The sequence below is a fragment of the Panthera leo genome, chromosome C1 (assembly GCF_018350215.1).
Source record: "Panthera leo isolate Ple1 chromosome C1, P.leo_Ple1_pat1.1, whole genome shotgun sequence".
NCBI lineage: Eukaryota > Metazoa > Chordata > Mammalia > Carnivora > Felidae > Panthera > Panthera leo.
This window is the reverse complement of record NC_056686.1, coordinates 34835501-34848234: the sequence shown is the minus strand read 5'-3', so window position 1 is coordinate 34848234 and position 12734 is coordinate 34835501. Positions and strand designations below refer to the sequence as shown.

General features: G+C 48.2%; 1 protein-coding gene and 1 long non-coding RNA gene across 6 annotated transcripts in view; both read right to left on the bottom strand.

Annotated features, from left to right (window-relative positions):
* Positions 1-12734, bottom strand: part of RNF220 (ring finger protein 220) — a 224462-nt gene that overhangs the window by 71983 nt on the left and 139745 nt on the right. The window lies entirely within an intron of this gene.
* On the bottom strand, positions 624-12232 carry LOC122226878. The gene is made up of 3 exons (XR_006205804.1): positions 12151-12232; positions 3712-3861; positions 624-766 (listed from the first exon to the last, which is right to left on the bottom strand). It is a non-coding gene; the product is annotated as an uncharacterized LOC122226878 (long non-coding RNA).

Sequence of the window (12734 nt, the reverse complement as noted above, 5' to 3'; positions counted from 1 at the left end):
CACTGGGGCCCATCCTGTCCTGGCTGGGCTGGGAGCTCAAGTCAGAGCCCAGCCAGTGGCCTCTCCTAGCCCAGACCTTCTCAGTCTCTTTCTCAGGCTGGGGAGCAATAGGTCTGGGGGATCCTACATGCCCAATGGCCAGGGAGGGCACTGACCTCAAGATGGAGTAAGAATGAAGTAAGACTTGGACCCACAGGCAAACTTCTGCCCCTTAGGAATCCCAGAGAAGGAAGACCTGGAATCCCATGGCCTCTGTCTCTGTTCTTTCAGGTGGTGAACTTGTGACAACAAAGATGGCAGCCCCCTTCCCCCCACCCCCATTCTTCCTGGTAGCTAAGGTCTGGGAACTAATCTCTGCCTTATCTGCCACCTCCCTCAAGGCTGCTCTGAGGATCAAAGGAAATTATGTGTATGCCAAGACTTAAAAAGCACTTGTTACTATGATGAAATGATCTATGGTAATTCACTGAAATGAAACAGATGATCTCCAGTCCTAGATTGGCAGCTGTTCAAGGTAGGGCCTTTATCCTCATCAACTTGGTAGCCTCAGGGCCCATTGTGGAGCATGACACACAGTGGGGGCACAATTATTTCATTTATTAAACAAATACTTCTCAAGAAACTCTCAGACTAGTGGGAGAGACAGGTAATAAAAACATAGCGTGAGCAATGATAGGACAGGAATGAGCACAGGATCCGAGCAAGCACACAGGACACATCTTTCCCAGCCTGGAGGTCAGGGAAGGCTTCTCTGAGGTAACGCCATCTAAGATACAGTGGACAAATGTGCTTATTAAATGAAGAAAGAATGAACGTGCAGAAGCCCTAATGCTAGTGCAGGGGCAGGGTGACTTGGGTGATCTCTCTTTACCCCTTTGTCCTCCCAAAATAGTACTGAAAAGGGCCTGGTTTGAGGCTTTTAGGCCCTGAGGCCAGAGAACTGTCTGGATCTGGCTTGCCTAAGTAAATTTATTAAAGAATCACGTGAAGCCTTGGCAAGCTTTTGTCCCTGTTATCCAATCTTCTTCAACTGGAGCAGGAAGAGGAAAGTGATGGTGTACCTGTGGGCTGCAGGAAGCACAGGATAGCTATATGTTCTCCTGGACTTAGTGCATCAACCTTCTCAACAGCAAGTATTTAAAGCTTGATCTTTAAATATGATCTGACAGACAAGTAGGAGTTAGCCAAGTGGAAGAAGGTAGGGAAGAGACAGTTCTAAACTAGAACTAGTGGGGAGAGCCCAAGAAACGGCCTGCAGGTGGGCCAGCAAGATCTAGCTGAGGAGATCCAAGAATTACAGTATGGCCAGAGGGGAGACTAACTCTGGGGGAACACTGAGGGATGATTCCTGAGAGGTAAGCAAGGGCTGGCTGATGAAGGGCCTAGTAAGCCCAGATCTTTGTCCTGAATGGGAATACATTTCCATGGAATCAACTGCCATCTACATTCTGTTGATTTTAAATTTGTATCTTTACCCTGGAGCTCTCCTGGGACTATCAGATTCTCATATCCAACTGTCAGTGGATGTAAACGCCTGAAAGTCAAACTATCCAATAGAAACTCCTCCTGGTCTCCTTCCAAACTTATTCTTTTTAAAAAAACTTTTTAATGTTTATTTAATTTTGAGAGACAGAGAGACACAGAGCATGAGCAGGAGAGGGGTAGACACAGAATCCGAAGTAGGCTCCAGGCTCTGAACTGTCAGCACAGACCCCGATGTGGGGCTCAAACTCACAAACTCCGAGATCATGACCTGAGCCGAAGTCAGTTGCCTAACCAACTGAGCCACCCAGGCGCCCCCCAAACTTATTCTTAATCCTAGCTCAGGCCTCTGCCCTGGTTCAGGTCTGCTTTCCATGATGCCTGTCTTTAACTTCCTTCCATAGATTCTGGCCTCCTCTCTTCTTTCTGGCCTGGTGTCCCATGGACTGATAGGTCAGTACCCACCCCATGGTTTTCCTGATTCCGTCATCTCCCTTTTTTGTATGCAGCATTCCACATGCAGGCCCTACACAAATCTGACCATGCAACTCCCCTCCTTCAAAGTCTTCAATGGATCCCCATGCCCTCAGGGTAAACAAGATGAAAGTTCAAACTCCTTAGCACCTAACTCACAGACTTCTAGTGAAGGATAAATGAGATAATGCACGTAAAGCATTTGGCACACCACCTGGGACATTTGGGGAATTCAATTAATAGCTATTATTACTAACATAATAATTTAATAATACATCATGTTGTAATCATATTCTAAGCTCCCTCCAACCTACATTGTGCTGCCCATCTTCCTCTTCATTCTCCTTTTGTGCCATTCTCCTCCACTCATTCTTCCATGTGCTCTGAGAGAACTCCTCTTTCAAGCCTTTATGTCCTCATCCATTTCATCCAAACTCATTTCATCCTGGAGGACCCTAGGCTTTATTGTTTACTTGATCAACTCCCCATCATCCTTCCTCATGAGCATCTATCCACAAGTAGAGCAGCAGAGCAAAATTCTACAGACACACATTTCTCTTAGCAATAGTTATGTGGTATTGTAGAGAGAAGGGGTGACAATGACCCAAATCCTTAGTGGCAGTAGCTGATGGTAGAGATCAAAAAGCTACCCTGAGGCAGTGAGTCACAGACACCCAGAGAGCTGAGAAGTGGCTGAGCCAGAGAAAATGAGCCCCACAGAATGGCTGGCCTTTCTGCTGTGAAGACTGGCTGGTCAGGAGGAGTAGAAGAACCAGTAAGCAGGATGCTGCAAGGTACTGGGGAGAGACTCAATCTGTCGTTTAGTTAGCAAATATTATTGGGCACCCACTTTGTGCAGAAGATTTGGCTATGAAAGGGGGCTCATTGTTTAGTAAGGAATCAGACAAGTAAACAGAAATTACAGTACAATGTGATAAGTATCATAATAGCAGTGGGGGGGTGCCACTGAGACATGGATTTAAAAAAGAGTCCCTTAATGAATTTCAGGGTGACAATTACATGTAATGAATATTCATGAGCACCTGCTCTGTGTCAGGCACTGTGCTGGGTGCTGAGGACACAGAAGACACAGAGATGAATGAGATGATCTCTGCCACCTAGTGGGAGGAGACAACCAAGCTAAAAAAATGCCACAAAGGCAGTCAAATGTCACATGTCTCCAGACTGCCTCCTCTTCCATTTAATGTGATAGGACTCATTATCATTTAATTCCTCAAGCTAGAAGCCTGGACATTATCTCTGACTCCAAGATTTATGTTTTAGATAAAACATAAAACATCCTGTAGAGGATGGATTAGAGGGAAAGGAAACTGAAGGCAGGGAGACTGGCTGAAGGCTGATGCAGTAATTCAGGGGAGAGGTAATGTCGCTGGCCTAGATTAGGCAAGGAGCCTTGGAGATTGGGAGAGGTGGCTAGAGCTGAGAGATATTTAAGAGTAGGATTAACAGAATTTGAATTGATGATTCAATGGGAGACTGAATGGATATACCAGTGAGAAAGAAGGAGGAGTCCAAAATGATCCCAGGGCTGGGTGCCTGGCTGGCTCAGTTGGTAGAGCATGTGACTCTTGAGCTCTGGGTTGTGAGTTCAAGCCCCATGTTGGGTGTAGAGATTACTTAAAAAGAAAATCTTTTTAAAAAATGATCCCAGGTTTCTGGATTGGACATCTAAGATTGTGGTGTCATTTAATGAGATGGGAATGAAAAGAGGGAGAAAAATGATATGTATTGTACTTTAGGTATCTTCATGGAGAGATGTCCAGTTGGTGACTGGAAAGTGATTTGGGAGCTCAGGAGGTTGACCCGGATTGAAGTTGAGATGTGGAAGCCACTGGCATATTGGAGTAGCATTTACATGCAAGTGGATTAGATCACCCAGACAGGCTGTGTGCAGAGAAAAACAGAACAAAATTTCATTCATTCATTCATTCATTCATTCATTCATTCAATAAATTTAGTGAGCACTTACCATGTTCCAGGTACTGTTCCAGGTGCTGGAAATACACCAGTGAACATGGAACTTACCTTCTACTGGTGGAAGCAGACAACGGACAACTACAAATACAATAGGAAGTCAGAAAGGGATAGTTGCAATGAAGAAAAATAAAGCAGGCTACAGAGGTGCAGACTGATGGTAGGCAGTGAGGGAAAGGCTCTCTGAAGAAGTGACATTTGAGCAAATGTCTGAATGAAGTGAGCAAGAGACTCATGGAAATCTGTGGGAAGAGTGTTTCGGTCAGAGGAAACAAGGTCAAAGGCCCTGATGCAAGATATAGTTGGTGTATTAAGGAGCAGCAGGGCTGATGTGGCTGGAGTGCAGAGAGCATGTGGGAGAGGAGCAGGAAATGAGGGTGGAAAGAAGCCAGGGGCCAGACCGTGGGGTCCTGTAGGCCAGGATGAGGACACTGGATTTTCTTCTATGTGTGACAGGAAGGCCTGGAAAACTTTGCAGCAGGGAGTAATATAATCTGATTTACGTCGTAAAGGATTACTGTGGCTGCTAGGGTGGAGGACAGATTGTTGGAAGACAAGAAAGGAAGCAGGAGACTATTGCACTAGTAGAGTGAGAAATGGTGCCCTGTATTACCATATAAGCAATGAAGATGGTGAGAAGTAGTCTGAACACATTCCCATTGGCTGATACATTGGATAAAGAAGGTAAGAAGAGATGCCAAGAATCATAGTAGAATTTGAAAGGAGACTTCAGATTTAGTCTGCTCTGCTCTGCTCTAACTCTGTGGTCTCAGGTATATACTTTACTATCCTATACTTCACTTTCCTATACTTTTCCATCCTATACTTCACTTTCATTAGTCCAACAAATATGTATGGAGTGCCTATGGTATGTAGCCCCTGTTCTAGGTGCTGGGCCTAACAGCTTAAATTCCAGTAGGAAAGAAAATAAGCAACTTAGGAAGTAATAAACATTACCAAATAATCAGTCAGCGTATGTCAGAGAAAGTGACAAGGAAAGGGGAGATGTGTAAGAAAAGCCCCTGTGGAGGTGACATTGGACCTGAGTCATGAGTGGGAACTGCACCCCTCACTGGGTCTGCCTCCCAGCTTTGTTGGGTGTTCACTAGGACAATGAATGGAAAAGCACGCTGACGAAAGCAGTTAAAAATGATTGTCTTAACTTGGCTCAGGTCTCCACCCAAAATATACACCCATCATTTCTGTTTAGACCTGAAAAAACAAACAAACCCACAACTCCTTCCTGTGTGCTGGGATGGTGCTTAGGGGCACCACCTTCTCCAGCACCTGTCTCTAGGATTCACAGGATTCACAGGATTATTCCAAAGATGCCAGATCTTCCAGGAGCTCTATGTATCTAGAACTACCACCAAGTGCCATCCCACAAATCATCATCATGGGGCTGAGCTCCCCTTGGGGTCCAGGACAGAAAGCAGAAGGCATCTAAGTAAATGACTTTTGAAGGAATGGTCTAGAAAGGAATGCCCCTTTCATCTCCTTTTCTTCTCTCATCTCCCCATGGCCTCCCTTCTCCCTTTCTCTTGCTGTCTCTCAGCAGCCCCCCACACCTTCCCATAGGGTCCTGGCCAGCTGCTGCCCCTGGAGGTAGTGCAAAGATCCTGGGCTCTGCCCGGGTGAGGTCTAGGCTAGCCAGCCTAACTCAGCAGGCTTCGCCCACAGCCCCACCCTGACAGGCGGTGCCTCTGGCAGCAAAGTCATGGCCCTGACTCCTCTGTCTCCACGTTTAAGAACATCTCTAACTGCTCCTTGGATAGCTCAATTAGTAAAGTGAATATATTATATAAAGTCTAAAAGATTAAACTATCATCGTCAGCCCATAATTTCATGAAGAAGTCAGGGGACCGTATCCCTCTTATTAACTCTATAACAAATGTGATGAAAATGTTCAAATAGAATGTTAATGCAATGTTACGTGTAATTTTCCCAGGCGATTTTCTGCTGAAATATTTCTTTATTAATAGTAATTGAGGGTATAAATTATGAATGAGGCGATTTTCTCCTTTCAGTAGGAAAGACGTACTAATGGCAATAATTCTTTATAATAATTTTTGGGGAGAGTGTGGCGGGGAGAGAGGCTAGTCTAAAAACAGACAAAAGCCCCCTTCCCAAGTCTCCCTGGGGGGACAACACCTTTGCCACAGCCACCTCTCTTTAGCTCCACGTGCCCCAGACCGCCTGCAAGTGAAGTCTTTGTTCTTCATTAATTTTCCAAAAACCTCAAGGTCTGTTTGGAGGGCAGGAAGGAAGTTTTGCTTCTGGTCCTCAAATGGACCAAGTTCTGAAGAAAAACTTTTCTGCCTAGAAACCGTTCTGATGACAAGACCGAAGCCAGACTCCTCTGCTGAGCTTCCAGGTCCAATCAGCCTGGACCCAAACCATTTTTGTAGCACCCTAGAATATTCAAGAAGGAATGGCCCTCAGAAGTCTTTCCATCTAATTCACCCATCCCTGTTTATCAATGAAAGGGAAAAAAGGGTGGAGAGTGGGGATGGGTTATTCTATGCTACACAGTGAGTTTTCAGGAAAGCAGGGGCTCAGCCAAAGGGACCTTCCACATGCCTCTGCATGTGGACAGCCTCCAAGCCTCTCCTGTCTTCAGCTTCATGCTTGTGGGGCCCCAGCCTGGGCATCCTCCTCACCTGTCAAGACCCAGCTCAAATGTGGAGCACCTACAATGAGTAGGTGGTCTCATGTGCTTTGGTCTTAGTCATGTGGCCTTGACTTCTGTTTAGGATTGTCACGGGTCTGGACAGAGCTCCAGGAAGGCAAGGGCTGTAGAGAAACACTTCCAAGTTCTGCAGAGTGGTTAGACCAGTGCATTTCTTCAAGGTCTCTCTCCATTCAGGGATATCCCACTATACATTTTCCCATTCATTCATTAAACATCTACCATGTGCCAGGCACTGTGCCAGGTACCAGGGTTACAAAGATGAATGTATCCAACAAGAATTAAGATAAATTTGGTGTCCTCAAGATCACAAGTGGGAAAGACAGTAACAGGTACACAAACACCTATGTGAGATAACACATGCTTATTTCATAGCAAGTGTTTAATTATTATTGAATGTTTGAGGAACTGCCAGGCAGCCAGTGTGGCTGGAGTAGAGTGAGGGGAGGAGAGGTAGATCCTGCAGTACCTTGTGACCACAGTAAGGATTTCATCCTGAGCGAGAAGGACAGTCACTGGAGGATTCTCAGCAAAGGAGTGGCACAGTGTTACCTACACTGTTAAAAAGAACACCCTAATGGATCACTAGTTGGATGTGGAGGTTGAGGGCGAGGAGGGAATCTAGGATGATTTGGAATTTTGGCTACAGTGACTCAGTGCCTGTTCACTGTGGTGTCATTCACTGAGTTAGAGACACTGAAGGGGGAGCCAACTAGGGGACAGAAGATAAGCTCAATTTTGGACAAGCTGAATCTGAGGAGTATGAGGGTCAAACACGTGGGCATGTCCAGGGGCCTAGGTGGAATCTGGAGTGACAGGGTGAGGTTGGGCTCTATAGGCTGGTTTCAGTCAGTGGCCTCTGGGCTCACACAGATCCTTGCACATTGGATTTCATCATCTGTGTTTACAAGTTTACTTCTCTCTACTAGACTTAAGCTCCTTGGGGCAAGAACTGGGACTGGTTAATTTTTCCTCCTTTGGTCACCAGCACAGGGCAGGGTATGAAGTTGCTAATGGCAAGAGTGCACTGAATGAGCAAATGAATGAATGAATGAATGAAGGACGGAAGGAAGGGAGGGAGGAAGGGAGGGAGGGGAGGCAATGCTTATGCTCTGTGAAGCATGACCTGTGGTCTTGGGGGCACCATAGAATCTTTCTGGATTGCTCTAAACCCCCCACCCCCATCTCTACCCAAGAAAGGGCAGGCTCTCTCCCAGTGTCCTGAAAGATCACGTGAGAAATGCTATTGATGACCTTAACAATTGCCATGATGTTGGGCATTCCTGATGTCATTCATAGGGCTCAGTCTGTCACTGCTATGAGTGCTTGGCCCTTCCTTGGAGCAGGAGAAAAGGTCCCCTTCAGGTTCCAAACTCTGGCTGGGGGCTATATGGTCAACTTGTGTTGACTCAACTGCCCCAGGATCCCACCCAGCTGGAAATCTCATCATATGCCCTTCCCTTCACCTTCTTGCTATGTCTAAATCCCCAGTGACTGGACAGAAATGGGGCCGCTATAATGGGAAAACCTTGTTTTGTTCAAAATAATATTTTTCTAAGCCTTCTGTTTGGACTCTTCCTGGTTCCATAACCAGAGTCCATAGCAGGAACATCCAGCCTCGTGCACCCTGATAAAGAACACAAACCCATTCCCAAGAACCCAGATTTCAAGAGAGAACCCTGATAAATGCTCTATGGACATATTCCAGGATAATTCCCCACCAGTTCTTCCCTGCCCTTTACCATCTCTGGTTTTTCCTCTTTAGACACAAAAACCTTAGGAATATTCTAGTAGTCCTTGGCAGGGGCAAGGGTTGAGGCCTATATAACTGGGATGGCTTAGCTCTCTCCTCGGAAAACAGTGAGGACAGGGTGGGAAACAGAGCTATGTTAGTGATGTTCTCTGACTGACATAGTGACCTCTTGACCAGAGGCCACCAGGGTGACCTCCAAGGGCACCTCTATGTCTCCCCAAGCAGGGCCCTGGAGCCAGGAGGCCAGGCAGAGTTCCAGAGGTCTTTTCTCTTCCCCCAGGGAAATCTGTCCATTAGTAGTTGCCCTCCAAATTAGGGTAATGTATGTGCTCCTGCACAGACCCCCTACAGTATAACAGTCAGCCCTGAGGCTTCTCCAGCTCTGTTTCAGATCCATACCACTTGTCCAGAGAGACCCCTTCCTCTATTCAATACCGGGTCACTTCTAGACAAGGAAAGCTCAAGACTAGCTCAAAGCAGCCTTAATGGGGAGGGGGAGATCGATCTGGCAATCAGAGTGTTAAGTCCCCAACTCTAAAGCCTATCTTCTGGTCCCTTCCATACCCTACAGGCCAGCCAGAGTCTGGGAAACAGGCAGGTTTAGCTAGAGAGGGGTTAGGACTTGATCCACACCCCACCCCCCAACACTTAGTCTTGGCTCCCCTGGGCACCCTCCTCCCATTTTGGCCCACTTCCTTGTTGGACCAACAGCTCGATCTTGATCTCTTGAACAGGAAGGTTGACTCCAGAGGGGCCTTCTCTGAAAGCCAATGCTAATCGGGTTAGGGGCCAGGCTAGGGCGCTGCACTCCCTCTGTAGGACCAAGTGCAAGTGAAAAAACGCCAATTACCAGATGACAAAAAGGGTCCCTGCCCCTGGGGAAGGGCAAGCTGGGGGGAGGGACGGGAGGGGCACAGTAACTGAACACCTTGCCGGAAATAGCTCCCATCAGTCCACTTAGGGAGCCATCAGCCCCGGCAGATTTATGGGCAGCGTGTGCCCCTCTGATAGATCGGACTATTTAAAGGCAGCCGAAGCCTCCATTTATATCAATGTGGAGCAGAGAGGGAGGGTGAGAGGCTGTGGCGGGGGAGTGAGGAGCAGCATTGGGGGCAAACCCCAAGGTGGGATAGTGGCTTCAGAGAAGAGGTAAGGCTGCTGGCAGTGAGGACTGGATAGGAGTCTCCAGATCAAGTCCCAGTGGTGCCCAGGGAGGGCCTGGAATGAGGGCTTCAAAGGCTTCCCAGCAGCGTCTCTGCCCCAGCTCCAACCCAGACTCTTTGCCAGCCCCGCCAGCTGAATCGGGTAGCACAGACTGATGCAGAAGTGGAACTCCTGATTGGATTTCTAGCAGTGCCCCCACCCTCCCAGCTGCGGGGCATGCTTGCCCTCCATGCAACCTCCCCCTTGCCTGGGCTAAGAGAGAAGGAATTGGGTTAGGCTGGGGGCATTAGCCGTTGAGGAATGGCCTGCTGCCTCCTGCCTGTTTGTCCCCAGCCTGCACTTCCTGGGGGCAGATTAAGCTGCGCCCATCGCTCTCCCTGGCTCTGCCTGGGCCTTCCTCCCCTAACTCCATTACTCCCAGGCTGAGGTGCTTACCCGACCCGTGGTGGTCCCACTGATAATTCACCTCTCAGGAAACTCTGCCTTTCTGACCTCTCATCACCTCCTCCCCCATTCCCGCTCCCACCCCACCTCCCACCTCCTCCCCAGGCTTCCAGATCTGTACCCAACTGGCCTTATTCTCCTGGCTCAGTAATAAACTGCTATCATTCACCAACATATTACTAGGAACAGAACCAACAGCTATCATTTTGTTGGTTACTGATTCATTAATTCGTTCACTCATCCACTGTGCTGACTGAACACTCTACTGAGGGCCCTAGGCTGGGTACTGAGGATACTGAGCTAATTCAGGTACATTCCCTGTCCTGGAGGAACTTAAGATTGAAGGGCAGGTAAGCAAGGGAGCAGCACAACCAGACTTGTCCCTACAGGGTGGAGAATGGATGAATGGGGATGGGAGCAGAGATGGGAAAGCAGCATGGTAGTTCTCAACCCTGGCTATACAATAGAATTAACTGGGGAGCTTAAAAATAATGATGCTCAGGGGCGCCTGGGTGGCTCAGTCGGTTAAGCGTCTGACTTCAGCTCAGGTCGTGATCTCGCGGTCTGTGGGTTTGAGCCCCGCATCGGGCTCTGTGCTGACAGCTCAGAGCCTGGAGCCTGTTTCAGATTCTGTGTCTCCCTCTCTCTGACCCTCTCCCGTTCATGCTCTGTCTCTTTCTGTCTCAAAAATAAATAAAGGTTAAAAAAAATGATGATGCTCAGGCCACACAGAGATCAATTAAATACGAATCTCCAGGGAGAGATCCAGGCATCAGATTTTAAAAAGCGCTACCCCATCAGGAGATTCCAATGTCCTGGAGCCAAGGTTGAAAACCAGTGAATTAGATGTCTACTGCAATAGTCCAGGCAGGAAAAGATAGTGATCCACACAAGGGTAGCAATAATGTGGATGGAAGGGAGAGGAAATTTGAGAACTGTTTCTCTTGCAGCTGTTTCTAACTGGTCACACTATCTGGTCTCCCATTTAACCAATACTCCCACCATTCGTCTCATATGACCTCAATCATGACTTCACAGAAGAAACTGAGGCCATCAGGTAAAACTCTGCAGGACTGGAAGTCCTTACAGGCAGGCAGCAGTTCTGAATTCACAGGGGTCAGTGGAGCTCTCACAGGATAGACACCTAATAGATGCTGAACTGAACTGACTAGCGGGCACCTAGAAGTGTGGGTCCCCAGCTGAGGAGACAGATGTGAGGAGAAAACACAGACTGGGGGGACACTAGCCCTGGGGAAGACCAAGGGGCTTGTGGAAGAAAAGAAGTGCAGAAAAGAGACAGAAGGACAACCAGAGAGGCAGAGAAAGGGGTTGTGGAGGAAGGAATAAACCAAGTAGCCAGCTTTCCCTGCGATGCTGTCCTGGGTGTCCAGCCATTATCACTGAATTTGGACTTCACAACCTTTTGAAGGAGGCGCTCGGTCTCTATTTTACAGATGGAGATCCAGGGTCCGAGAGTGTAACTCAGCTCAGGTGTTGTGAGGGGACCCAAATTTGGGAGCTAAGATGTGAAACCAGGTCTGTCCAATCTAAGGCATCTTTGCACTATGGCATACTATAGGACACAAAAGGGTCACAGAACCCAGTGACAGGGAATTTCAAGGATGAGGAAGGAGCCAACAGTATCAAATGCAGCAGCCTCCCCTCTTCCTGTTTACCTGGCCCCACTTTCCTGGATGGCCTTGGAACAGGTGCCATCAGGGCTGGGAGGAAAGCAAGGCACCCCTCAAGTCCTCAGCTTTTTTGGATAGAACCCCTTTGTCCACAATCAACTGTGCCACTTCAGCCGCCTCCCACAGCAGGCGGCCAACAGGCAGATTGGTTGGGGGTGGAGGCTGTGCCTGAGCTTCAGCTCAGCCCAGTTAGAGCATGCTCAGCTTGGAGGGGCCCAGCCTGGCCTTACCCCTGTGTCCCTAGGACGGTGCTGGGAGAGAAGGGGCTGCCTCCCTCCTCCCCAGTTCACAAAACCCTTCTAATTTGGTAAGGCCCTGGCCCATTGTCCCCTTCTTGGTGAAATATCCTGAAGCTATTCCCCATGGCCCTGGCCTCACGAAGTGCTCTCTTCTCTGGATTCCCACCATAGCTCTTTACTCAGGCCTGTGAGAACTTGATCACGGTATATTTCAGTTACCTGGTAGGTGTCTGTTATTCTCAGCCCCACTCAGGTCACCAGCAGCCCAAAGGCAGGGGGCGAGTATGATTCTTGACTGGATCCCTGACATCTTTCTGTGGTGGTGTTGGATAAATACACATTGATGGAATGAATCAAGAAACTCTAGGACAAGGCTGGAAGGAGACTTGTGGGGTGGAGGAGGGGAAGGTAGGAGAAATGAGGCCCTTTGTGATTCATAATGGCCCAAGCAGTGCAAATGGCCCCAGGCTTTCTAGCAACAGTTTCCAGTCCTTAGGAAGAAACTTTTGGGGGCATATAAGGAGCTTGTGCCTGCCTTTTAGGGTTTCCTTGAGCTGAGCATGTTCCAGTTCCCTCCAGACACCCACTTAGCCCCTGTGGTTGTCTGGGACCTGCTGAGTCTGAGGCGGAGATTGAAACAGTGGCAGCAACGACATGGCCGGGAGAGGCTGAAGGCGCTCCTATATCTTTGCTCAGGAAATGGCCTCATAAAAGTGACAGGGAGACGCACCTATGGATGCTTGTTAAAGTTTTATTACTAATCACCTCCAAAGTCAGCGAGGCAGAGGGGGGGTTGGAGCTGG